This window comes from Rhinolophus sinicus, chromosome 17, assembly GCF_057876585.1.
Source record: "Rhinolophus sinicus isolate RSI-liver-muscle chromosome 17, RSI-T2T, whole genome shotgun sequence".
Classification (NCBI taxonomy): Eukaryota; Metazoa; Chordata; class Mammalia; order Chiroptera; family Rhinolophidae; genus Rhinolophus; species Rhinolophus sinicus.
The window spans coordinates 108094110-108106567 of NC_142517.1; the positions used below are offsets into that span (position 1 = coordinate 108094110).

At 40.5% G+C, this 12458-nt stretch overlaps 1 protein-coding gene across 4 annotated transcripts in view; it reads right to left on the reverse strand.

The window, feature by feature from the left end:
• Nucleotides 1-12458, reverse strand: part of PLS1 (plastin 1) — a 97287-nt gene that overhangs the window by 63512 nt on the left and 21317 nt on the right. Inside the window, exon 1 of one of the 4 annotated variants that reach the window (XM_074334019.2) lies at nt 4871-5013. The exons of the other annotated variants lie outside the window; for them this stretch is intronic. The gene's annotated coding sequence lies outside the window, so the exon portion shown is untranslated. Of the gene's footprint in view, nt 1-4870; nt 5014-12458 lie in introns of those variants that run through there. 4 annotated transcript variants of the gene reach the window in all.

Sequence of the window (12458 nt, forward strand, 5' to 3'; positions counted from 1 at the left end):
CTCTCAGCTAGGGTAAGCACTAGAGTGATATAATTTAAACGACGGTGTCAGGGTCCATGTTTCCACTACTCCATATCAGGCTAGGTCTGGGAAGGTACTCTGGACCCGTCACAGGGTATTTAATCATTCTGCTCATAGAGTTAGTCTGACCCTACCCAACTTTTGCAATCTTGGAAAATTTTACTTTAGTTAATTTCAGAATCTTAAAATAACATTAATTGGCTGATTCAATGATTTTTCTTTGTATGTTTTAATATGATGGATTTTTCCTTTAAATCTGTTTATTCAGTTACTATAAGTCTCTCAAGGCAAATTCACTACAGATTTTATTCTTAGTTAATAATAATAACCTAAACTTTGTGAAAGAAAAACAGTTTCAAACTGATTCTTCATAGTGGCCCAAGACCCATGATATCGTAAGGAACACATGCCATTATCAAGAGAAGTAAGTGCCACACTTAAGTGCTTTCTAATTTGTAAAGCACTTTCACATATATTATTACACGTGACTCATGTCAATTCAGTGCATTAAGCAGAACTGAAAATAAAAATTTTACACATATATAATAGCATTATCTGTTTCCTCATATTTTATTCCCATTTTACATATGAAGAGACAGAGGTAGAAAGGTCAATCGACATAGGTAGGTCATTCGCTGGTAAGTGGCAAAGCTGGTACTATTTTCAGTGTGCCTAAGAGTGTGCCCAGAGTCTCACGTTCCTTTCGATAAACCACACTGACTCTTGAATGTCCAAGAGCAATGAAGACATGAAATAGGTCGTCAAGGAAACCAAGAAATCATCTTTCCGCACGATATTTAAAGAAAAGATATGAGCCCTTTTATGTAGACACTGAAATTACTGTGTTTCCCCAGAAATAAGACCCAGTCGGACAATCAGCTCTAATGCGTCTTTTGGAGCAAAAATTTATATAAGACCCGGTCTTATTTTACTATAATATAAGAGCGGGTCTTATATAATATAATATAAAACCAGGTCTTATACAATATAATACAATACAATACAATACAATACAATACAATACAATACAATACAATACAATACAATACAATACAATACAGGATGGGATCTTATATTAATTTTTGCTTCAAAAGACGTGTTAGAGCTCATTGTCCAGTAGGTCTTATTTTCAGGGAAACACAGATGACTAGAGGTTCACAAAAACATGTACATGGTTTTTAACTTCCTCAATTCTAATTTGACCCCCAATTCTCCTTTTTTCTAAGAAGTAAAATTCTATTTATTTATTACATTCAGCAAGAATTACCACTCATAAGCAAGATGATATGAGTACAAAAGTTATTAAGCATAAAGCATGGTGTTTTCAGAGCACAGTACTAAGTAGTACTAATAATGCTACTGATTTTCATAATAAATAACAAATGTTGTAGAAAGTTGAAAACATACAAAAGTGATGCAAATCAGGTTAGAAAGTAAGCATAAATTTAGATGAATAAGTTTACATTGAAATGCCTAGATTATCCCTATGGCATTGATCTTAAAGGTCTTCTGATTTTTTAGCCTTTCTGATAAAAAGCGACAGGCCCACCACACAGGAAAATGCACCAGAGAGGAATTTTCATATTCACGGAGCTGTGGATATACATCCCACCCCCAAGCTCACATGGGCCCCCTAGAGTTCTACAGGCTGCAGACTGTGAACTCCAGCCCAGGTTTTCCCAAAAAGTCCCCTTGGGAAGAAAACATTTAAAAATGATTTCCTACAGAACACGTTCTCAACATCAGTCTTTGACATTTTCAGTGCAAAACAATCGGTTAACCAGCAAGATGTGCTGATGTAAACTGACCAATGAAACACTGCGCCTCAGGAAAGGCAAACATGCACACAGACAACCATGAGTTACTGAAGAGTAAGGAGACTTTTAAAGTTGTGGTGTGGGTGTAACAGATATTTCTAAAATCTTGAGTTAAAAAGCACATGCCAATGTCACTCATATTTCTGAAAATTATTCCTCATAGAAACAACTTCAAGCAGTGAGAGTTACTTATTTATAAGGATGAGTTTATAGGCATGGGCCTGTACCAGTCAAAAAAACAGATGGAAAACTAAATGGGGTCAAAATCCAGATAAAAACCTTCAAGTCATCCACTCCAACCCCCTCTACTTACAAATGAGAAAACAGGCCACACCCTTGTGAGGCCAAACCTTTAGTCCTCATAAGACAAAAGTCACCAGGAACTCCGGTGGTTTCCACCTGAGTGCAAGAAATATTAGGAAGAAATACTAGAAAATGAAACTAAATTTACAAACATTTAACATATGTATTTTCACTAGCATCCGTTTGACAGATGAGCCTATGTCACAAACACCTCAAGGCATACCCCAGGAGCGGAGAGCACAGGGCACAAAGCCGAGGCTGGATAGTGGGCCATCATTCCTTTGATCACTTCCAGCATTTCTGGCATCCTGCAGTTTATGCATACCTGGTGAGTAGATTCGGGGATTATATAATCTAGCTGATATCACAACTATCTTCACCAAATGGCCAAGGAGCTTTAAAAGACGCCTACAAAGAAACAGGGTACTGAACATATGCCACAAGTACTAAAAAATGGCAGGGCCGACACCTCCACTTCTATATGAGTCTACACCAGCTCCATTAGAAAACAGGGCAAATGTGACTACATGCTGGACAAACAATTCAAAATTATCAAGACTATATAAAATACAGCTTTACACAGTCATGGACAACAAATAGTGCCCTGTGTGCACATTGTGCCATGAGATACTAGTTAACAACAACACACTTTTACTGGTTAATATCAGCATCTCCTCTACCCTGCCAAACTGAGAACTGGGTTGGAAACATTTGGAAGAGAGAGAAAGAACACCAAAACCTCAATTCCAATAGAAGGATGTGGTCAGAAAAGGTCGGTAAACTTTTATAATTCTTAAGGCAATTCAAGCGCAGACACAATGAGCATTAGAGATTAAAATCGTCACTTAGAAGGAAAAACAGACACTCAGTGGAATATATTCAGGAGTTCCAGATGTATGCACTTACAGTGCACACCTAAACCGAAGGCCGCACCATTCTCCATAGGCTCGCATTACTGGGGTCTCAGACAGCAGGGCCAGTTACAGTACGGACTGAAGTCGGCTGAACACGGACTTTTCTAATGGTTAGATAAAGCCATGCCATTAGTAACGTTTGTAGCTACGCAAAGGAACATAATAAGGGTAATCAAATATCATGCTTTGGGTGGTAAGCTGATCCAAACTGGGGATCATAAAGGAATGCTATCCCCCTCCGCAGAAACACAATTGAGCATTTGGCTGGCTGGCTCATTATGAGAGGGCTGGCACAAGGGCACAGCCTTTGTCGGAGTCTGAGTTATGCCAGCCCGAAAGGGAATTCTGGTTCCTAAGAAAGTCATAAAGGGTTTTTTTAAGAACTACGTGAGATTTGTCCATGGCACTCACTTTCCAGAGTTAATTGGTCATGATGTGTTCATTCATCCAAGAAGAGCCACAGAGTAAAGCATACAAAATTAATTTCAACGGTTGCCTTCTTCACGGAGCTGAGCAGATAAGTCTTAACTTTCTACTTAGGTTTGAGAGCTCAGGTCACTGGAAAGGGGACCATACTTAGCTTTTCAAAAGCTGGCTTCTTTTAAGAAAACTCAATAGTATTTAATTCTTTGGCACTAAGACCTGTGCAAATTGCCAGCAGTATCAGTATCCAAGTTTCCTCGACATGCATCATTCAAGAGCGTCTCAGTTTTACATGGACTGAGAACTGCTCATTTTCTGCTTTACTAAGAAAAGAGCTAAAGTTAGGCAGATATAGCTTACAGCGGAAAGATATAGGGTTCTCAGCAACTTCAGAAACCATTAAAAATGCTCCAAGTGAAAGACAGCACACTTATCTGGACACTATTTATAAGGAAACTGTCTTTATGAAAGCCGTCAGCTTCTTCCCAAATTCAATAAAACAGTGAAAAAAAGCTTTGAAGCAAGAACACTGTCTCCAAATACATTCTGGACTTAAAAATGTAGAAAAGCAAAAAAAAGAATTTATTTCAATTTAGGCATTTTCTTCAGAGTCCAGATGCTTGCGTTGCATAGTCTTACCACATCTCTAACTCTGGTGATATTCTCTACTACTATTTGTTTTATGTGTCTCTGGAATCCCTTTAGAAAAAAGGGTTTGCTTATCCATGACTAGAAAAGCTGTTTCATCAGAGTGAAAGAATCAGGCTTTGAATCATGTACATTTGAGATGGCACAGAAAGAATACATTCAGGCACTTTAGCATTTTCCTAAAACTTTATATATATTTCTAAAGGGAAAGTTAAAGCCAAATCAAAAATTATAAATTCCGGGGCGGCCAGTTAGCTCAGTTGGTTAGAGCGCGGTGCTCTTAACGACAGGGTTGCCCATTCGATCCCCACATGGGCCACTGTGAGCTGCACCCTCCACAACTAGATTGAAACAACTACTTGATTTGGAGTTGATGGGCCCTGGAAAAACACACTTAAAATAAATAAAAGTTTTTTAAAAAAATTGTAAATTTAAACTTTTTTAGCCAACCCTGAATAAACCAAAACAGTCCTTTCTTACCTAACAAATATTGTTTAAGGAAGTAGTTTTCAAAACAGAACAATTAAGAGAGAATTAAGAACTATGTGACCCTCACACTATGGTTACTATTTGCATTGATTAGGCAAAGCCCAATCCCAAAAGCAAGAAATGCACTAAAAAGCAAACAAATAAAAAACACAAAAAACCATGAGGGGCCTTATATCAATTTACCAATCATATAAAAAGCAAGTCTAGAATCTGAGGCTAGATTACTGCTATTAACATAGGGATATTTTTGCATACCTGTTTCTGTTGGTCTTGTCACCTGAGATTTGAAGGTCCAATGAAACAATTCAGAAGATTTAAAATTCAGTCTCTCTGACCTGTGTCTATTCTCAAATAATCCTCTGCCAAAATCAGTGTTTGACCAAAGAAAATAAGCAACTCTACACTGAAGTGTTCTGCCTACCACTACAGATTTTAATCTTGTAAGAACTTGGTCTCAAGTAGAAAGGCCAATTTGCAACATGGGTGTGGTTTAGAACTATAAAAAAAAAAAAAAATCAAGAGGCAAAATATAGATGTCATTGCCATTTCTGGCGGATTATGACTGTGGTGCTTAAAATATACCAGGATATATATTTTACTCTTTAACTTCCATTCAGGCAGGTCTTCCTATGGAATGGGACTGCCCTGTAAAGTCTTATGTTATTTTTATAAATATTCCTTTGCCATTTTAATTTTGAAATGGCAATTTGGTTTGCACCATGGGAAAAAATCATCAAGCAATTAAGTATACACTGAGATTCCTGAAAAGAATTAGGAAATAGTGTTAAACTTATTAAAAAACAAAACACTACACCCTACTGAATTTTTTTTTTTTACAGTGACTGTAAAATTCAAGCAAATGTACAAATTTAACTTTCAATAGTAACTGGAATCATTATGTAGACTTATACAGTGTTAAAGCTAGAAAGTACCTGGAGGGTTATAGTCCAATTCTACTTTTTAAATGAGGCAAGAACAGGTTTACTTATGAAATCTACAGTTGATTTTCACTGAGTGGTTTACTTGCTGAAGAGGAAGTCTAAAATTCCTGTTTTGATAGCTCCATAAAAGTAAAGAATGGCTGTTATAAAACTGCTTCACAAAAGTGAAAGAAAAAGTTAAGGGTTTGTATATCACAAGCCAGTTTAAAAAGGCAAGTACAGGGGGCAGCCGGCTGGTTCAGTTGGTTAGAGTGCAGTGCTCATAACACCCAGGTCACCAGTTCGATTCCCACATGGGCCAGTGAGCTGCGCCCTCCACAAGTAGACTGAAGACAACGACTTGACCTGGAGCTGATGGGTCCTGGAAAAACATATTGTTCTCCAATATTCCCCAATAAAAATTTAAACAATAAAATGAAATTAAAAAGGAAGGTACACAATGTATAATTCCATTTATATGAAATTCTAGAAAATGCAAAGTAATGAATAGTGACAGATGGATGGTTGCCTGGAACGGGGTGGGAGGAGGGATGGACTTCAAAGGGACATGAAGAAACTCTGGGAGGTAATGAAAACATTTTGCACCGCATCTTGCAGTGATGATCTTGTGGGTGTATACTCTATCAAAAAATATTGAACTGTCCAATTTAAATGGGTACAGTCCATTATACTTAAAATATGCCTCAATGACTGTTCAAAGTACACACAGATGAATTTAAATATTTAAAAGGCACCTGCACTGAAGAAGGCTTACTGTTGCTCTTTACAGCCACAGAATGGTAAAACTAGCACCATTAAGCAGAAATACCAGGAGAGAGACAAATTCTGTACCAATATAAGGAAACACATTCTGTCCACGTAGTCCAGACCCAAACCTGACTACCTCGAGAACACCGAGGTTCTCTTCGCTGGGCCTGCTGCAGCACAGGCTCAAAGTACATTTTGGGGGTGAAAATAATGTTGCCTTTGGAATTCCGACATAGAAAGTTGGATGGAGTGACCATCAATGTTTTTTGCATTGAAAATTCTATTATTTCAAGGAGAATCACTTAACGGATGTTTGTGACCCTGCTGCTCTGGTATGAAATTCTGCCAGCATCTTGACTAAAACATGTATTTGCCATGTCTTAAATTTCACTTTGTGGGAAAAATCAATTATCTGCCCAATGCATCCCTTAAAAAAAAAAAAAAAATGGATCCTGTGTGGTTATTTTATGATTGTTAAAAAAGTAATATATCAAATGAAAACATTTGACAAATAAGAAAATTTAAGTCGATCTTAAGCACATTGTTCAGAAACATTATTTTTACAATATGTGATGAATTTCTTATGCACATGTGCATGAATACACATATTTTGTTTACAAAGTTGGTATCTTTCAATATACAGTTAGGTAAGAAATTTCCCATATCATTAAGCATTTTTTGAAAACCTGCCTTTTGTGCTTCATAATAGTCCACGTTATGACTATACAGTACTATATTTAAGTATTCATGCTGGTAAGTAAGGTGGTTTACAATGTTTTACATTTAGAAATAATGCTTCAACATCCTTGAACTGAGATAAGCAATAGGGGATAAGGGAATTTGTAGCCCTGAATCCAGCTTCTCTAATATTTTAACCACTTCATTTTGTCACAAGCAATTTCACTTTCCACTCTGCCAGGAAGAGTGGAAGACAGTTAAAATTGTCAGTATGGTGGCTCCCACGTTTGCTGACAATAGTTTTTTGTTGTTGTTGTTTTTGGAGTGCCTACTTTGTTTAAGATGTTGCAGGGGCATCTTTAACACTGTACAGATTTAGGGAGGAAGACATCATAAAGAAGAACTCAAAAACTGGCAGTTGACACGGATTTTTTTATCATTGTAGTTCAGCTACTAATCAAAATAAGTAGAGGTCATACTTTTTAACATCTTGGAAAATGTATCCTAGGATGAGTAGGTGTCAAAACTTGTTATGAATATGTATTATCATAGGTAAGTGGGCAGAAAGACTTTTAAAAAAGATTTTCAAAAAGGGCAGGCCAGGCCATTGGAAGGGCACGCACAAAGCAACGGAAGAGCGGGAGCACGTGGTGATAGGGACCTAAAAGCAGACACCCTGGCTGAACAAGTGTGCCTATGTCCCATCGTAATCATTTTCTCGGGATCTAAATTACCAGAGAAGCAGGCACAGTGTGAACCACCTCCTTGGAGACACACAGAAGTAAGTGTTGTGAAGCCCTGCTGGACTATACTGGGTCCTGACACAGCTTTTCCAAAACTACTTGTTTTGGAATCTGTCCCTCAGATGATTTCAATTTAGAAGAATGTCTAGTTCAATCCCATTTTCTCATACACAGCAACATGAGTGACTGGGGCCCCACTGGCAGTGATAACCACTGCTGTCTTATTTGTCAACAAAGGCAGACAAGGTGTCTGTGGCAGGCAGAAGAATTCCCCCAAATATGCCCAACACCTTAAACCCCAGGACCAGTCAGTATGTTACCTTACCTGGCAAAAGGACTTCGCAGATGTGGTTAAGGGAACGGGCCTTGGCGGGTGGATCATCTTGGGTTATCTAGACAGGCCCGATCTAATCACATGACTCAAAGAGCAGAGAACCTTTCCCTGATGGGTGAGATGAACTAGGACGGGGAGGAGAGACTCATGCTGTGAGAGGTGCTGGATGTGAAGACAGAGGAAAGAGGCCATGAGCCAAGAAATGCAGATGACCTCTAGAAGCTGGGAATGACATTTAGTTTACTTCCAGTAGGAAAATGGAGACCTCAGGCCTACCACCCCAAGAAACTGGATTCTGCCAACAACCCAAATGGGCTGTTAAAAAAAGTCCTCCCCTAGAGACTTCTAGAGAGGAGCAGCCCTGCTAACACAATTTGAGCCCAGTGAGACCTGTGTTGGGACTTCTGACCGAAAAACTGTAAGACAATAAATGTGTTGTTTAAATCACTATATCTGTGGCATTTTGTATGGGAGCAAAGAAAACTTATATAGGCTCAGACAGTTTATTTAGAACAGGACGTTCTTATTACTTTGGCCTTGCATTGCCCACAAGTGAGAACAGCTATCATCTGGGAGAAGCAGAGGGTGAGGGAGAGTAGGTTTGGGTGGAGGGGCCAATATCGGCTTTACAGCTCTCCATAAATAAATTTTCCTCCTGATAGGAGATACACACATATTGGAAGTTAATCAAATATTCAGGTCAGCACCCTAAAAAAACACACATACTACAAAAATTAAAATATTTAAGATTCTGCCAATAATGACGAGCAGGGGCTCCTCTGTCTTGCCCCACCTAACAGACTAGGGCCCAGAGGTACAAAAGGCACTAAGTGCTACCTAGCAACCAGGGGCAGTGGGTCTCATTAAGTCATAAGATCACCCTATGAGCTTACTGTCAATGCAGATTCCTGGGCCTTGTCCCCAAAGATTCTCATTCAGAAGTTTTAGGATGGGACCCAGGAATCTAAATCAGATCAAAATTAAGAATATCTGAATTTTGTCCCTTAATGAACAACTAATATGCTGAAAGCATTCCCCACTTCTCCCACCAAGTACCTGACACCTCTCCCGTTTTGATCAAGGCCCAAAATGCAGTTCTTGTCAGGAGTTAGCCTAGAAGATGTCCCATATAAGAGACTAGATGATTAAGGGTATAGATTTGATATAAACAAAATTGGGTTTGATTCCGCTGCTGTCTCTTACCAACGAGGTGTTTGGGCAAGTCACTTAACTTCTCTATTCCTCAGTTTCCTCCTCTGTATAACAGGAATGGCAAGACCTACCTACCCAGAGGTTTGTTATCACGGATTCAGAAGTCCTTGAAACACATTAACTATCCATATGCTGTGATACCATAATTCCATTTTGGGATGATGTCAAAGCAAAATATTTATAAGCAGAGGTAGCTTGAATTCTTTAGCATTTTTCATTCCTGTACAGTATCTGGAAAGATTAAATATTTAATAGAAACAAGCTTCCACTCTGGACTGCATGGAATTGAGTGTGTTTACAAGAGGTTGTGTTGTGGAAAATAAATAAAGGGAACCATAATATCCCTATCTCTCTAAGGTTACATATACCCAAGGAGGCCTAATTTTATACTACACCTCTCAAAAGGTTGGCTGAAGCAAAAAGACTTTTTTCCCAGGCACAAGATTTAGGAAATATGTCTCTTTTTCCACCTTAGGATATGAAATGCCAAGGAGCTGGACAAATGTTGCCCTCACCCTGAACTACAGTGACTCACCAGGCCTCCATTCTGACTGGAAAACCGCTGAAGGGGAAAGTGAACAACCTGCTCAAGATTACAAAGCACGTTAACTAACCCCCACTGCTGGGGAAAATGAAGGACACAAAGAGTCACGTCACTGAACAATATGTACCATTCAAAACCATGGAAATGAACAGACACAAACAGGACGCACTCAGCACGGACGCTTTGAGTCCCTGCTAATGACTGAGGATCCTGTAGTTGGGTGACAAAAAGAAAAATAAATCAGGGCCGGCACAGTGGCTCAGGCGGTTAGAGCTCCATGCTCCTAACTCCAAAGACTGCCGGTTCGATTCCCACATGGGCCAGTGGTCTCTCAACCACAAGGTTGCCAGTTCGATTCCTCGACTCCCGCAAGGGATGGTGGGCAGCTCCCCCTGCAACTAAAATTGAACACGGCACCTTGAGCTGAGCTGCCGCTGAGCTCCCAGATGGCTCAGTTGGTTGGAGCGCATCCTCTCAACCACAAGGTTGTCGGTTTGACTCCCGCAAGGGATGGTGGGCTGTGCCCCCTGCAATTAACAACGACAACTGGACCTGGAGCTGAGCTGCGCCCTCCACAACTAAGACTGAAAGGACAACAACTTGAAGCTGAACGGCACCCTCCACAACTAAGATTGAAAGGACAACAACTTGACTTGGAAAAAAGTCCTGGAAGAGCACACCGTTCCCCAATAAAGTCCTGTTCCCCTTCCCCAATAAAATCTTTAAAAAAAAGAAATAAAAAGAAATCAGAGACTACATTTCTAGTTAATAAAATATAAAATGAACAATTAATTATAAAGAATGATGTTGGGAGGAATGCAATACTTATTTCATTGCTATTTTCTATATCCTTTAGTGTTCTTCCTCTCTCTGCTTGCATTCATTCTTTCATCATTCCTTTTTCTCTCATTTATCCTTTTTTAGGAAAGGTAGGAAACATTAACAGATGAGAAAAGGGGCATCTGAAGAAAGTCTCCGTGTTGGCACCTGCAGATCCTTCACAGAGTACAATCAGTCCTCTAGGCGGGGCTGGTTATCTGTTGAGGGGACCATTCTCCTATCTTTATGTCTCAATGAGGCCTGCTCTGAAGCAGCACTTCGGGCCCCTTTCTCTGCTCCTTTATCACTCTCCCCAAAGATTCGGAACAGATTCATCTCACCAGTGCGACTGTAAGTGTCTGGGATCCACTGAACCTCATTCCTGTACTGCACTGATTCTCAACCTTTCATTACAATAGAATCACCAGGAAGGCTTTTAAACCATGGGCTCCTGGGCCCCACTCCCAAGAGTATCCCATTGCAGTTTGTCTGGGTTGGAGACCACAAATCTGCATTTCTAATGAGTTTTAAGGCAATGCTGACACTGCCGGTCTGAAGACCACATGTTGAGAACCACTGCTTTACTCAATGGGGCAAAGTGTTCAGGGTCATTATCCTCACATGGCTTGCCCCGTCCCTCTGCAGCAGTAGCTTGTCTTCAGAACACAAGAGCTCTCCCTTTCCTCCATATAGTGAGCAATCCAGAGGCACCCGCCCAGCAGGTCTACCTGGGATGGGGTGGGAAGAAGTTAAAATTCCGGGAGGAAAGATATGAGGAAGACCATTTGACCACACAGGCCCAGGCTGCATTCCTGGTTGGTTCAGCTCCCCCAGCAATAAAGCTGGTATTGTGAACTCTATTGAGAGGCCTCTGTTTCTTAACCAGTTCAGAGAATAAAGAGAAGAAAACGAATTATCAGCATGATTGTGGGAATGCAAGGGCATCTGACTGGAATTCCAAAGGTAGGATTGTTCTGGAGGCACCTTAGATATGACCCTGTCTTATCTAAGCCACAATGCTGAAGCCGCATGTGATCAGCAGACGAACTAATGTCCCTGCTCCTGAACGTGCAGTTCTTTAAGTGGCGAGGAGAGGTCGTAGGGCCTCCAGGAAGTGCAGCCTAGGTTACCTATGTGGGTCAATCATCAACAACCCTCGGACCAGGTTAGTAGGCTCAGCAGCCCCACCCACCCCACCTCCCAGAGCGATGTCAAGCCCTCAGGCAGTTCTTCAGGGCCTCGGGCACCTCCTGACCATCCCTTCCACCCCCACCTTCCATCCTTGGGTCTGGCAGCTCTGCTTCTGTGCCATGGTCTGCCCACCTACCCACATCCTATAATGACACTTCTGATGGATCTCAGGTGACACCGGGCTTCAAACCCTGCAGCGTCGCCAGGCTTGCCCTCCCTCTGCTCTGCCCATTCAGCTCCTGGAGCCCACCCGACTCCGGGAGGTTAATCTGGAGAGCAAAAGGTTTTCCTTAAAAAGAGTAGTAAAATTAAAACACAATCTCATCAGCCAAACCGAAGAAAAGTGAAAAGGGTGAAACCCACACCAGCTTTTGCATTCTATAGCCTCCACATTCCTGGGACCCCCATTTCAGGGCTCTTGTAACTTCTTTACCACACTACGAGCCTCTCCAGACTGCCAAAGGGACAAAATGGCACCCAGGGCCCAAATCCTGCCTGAACACATGAACTCTGTGGCTCACTAAGTGTTTTTTTAAATTTTGGAGCTAACATAAAAATTAGGAGATAAACATAAAATTCAGATTTCTATTTTCACTTTTAGAATCAGAAGGTCTGGCAATACCAAGCCCACATT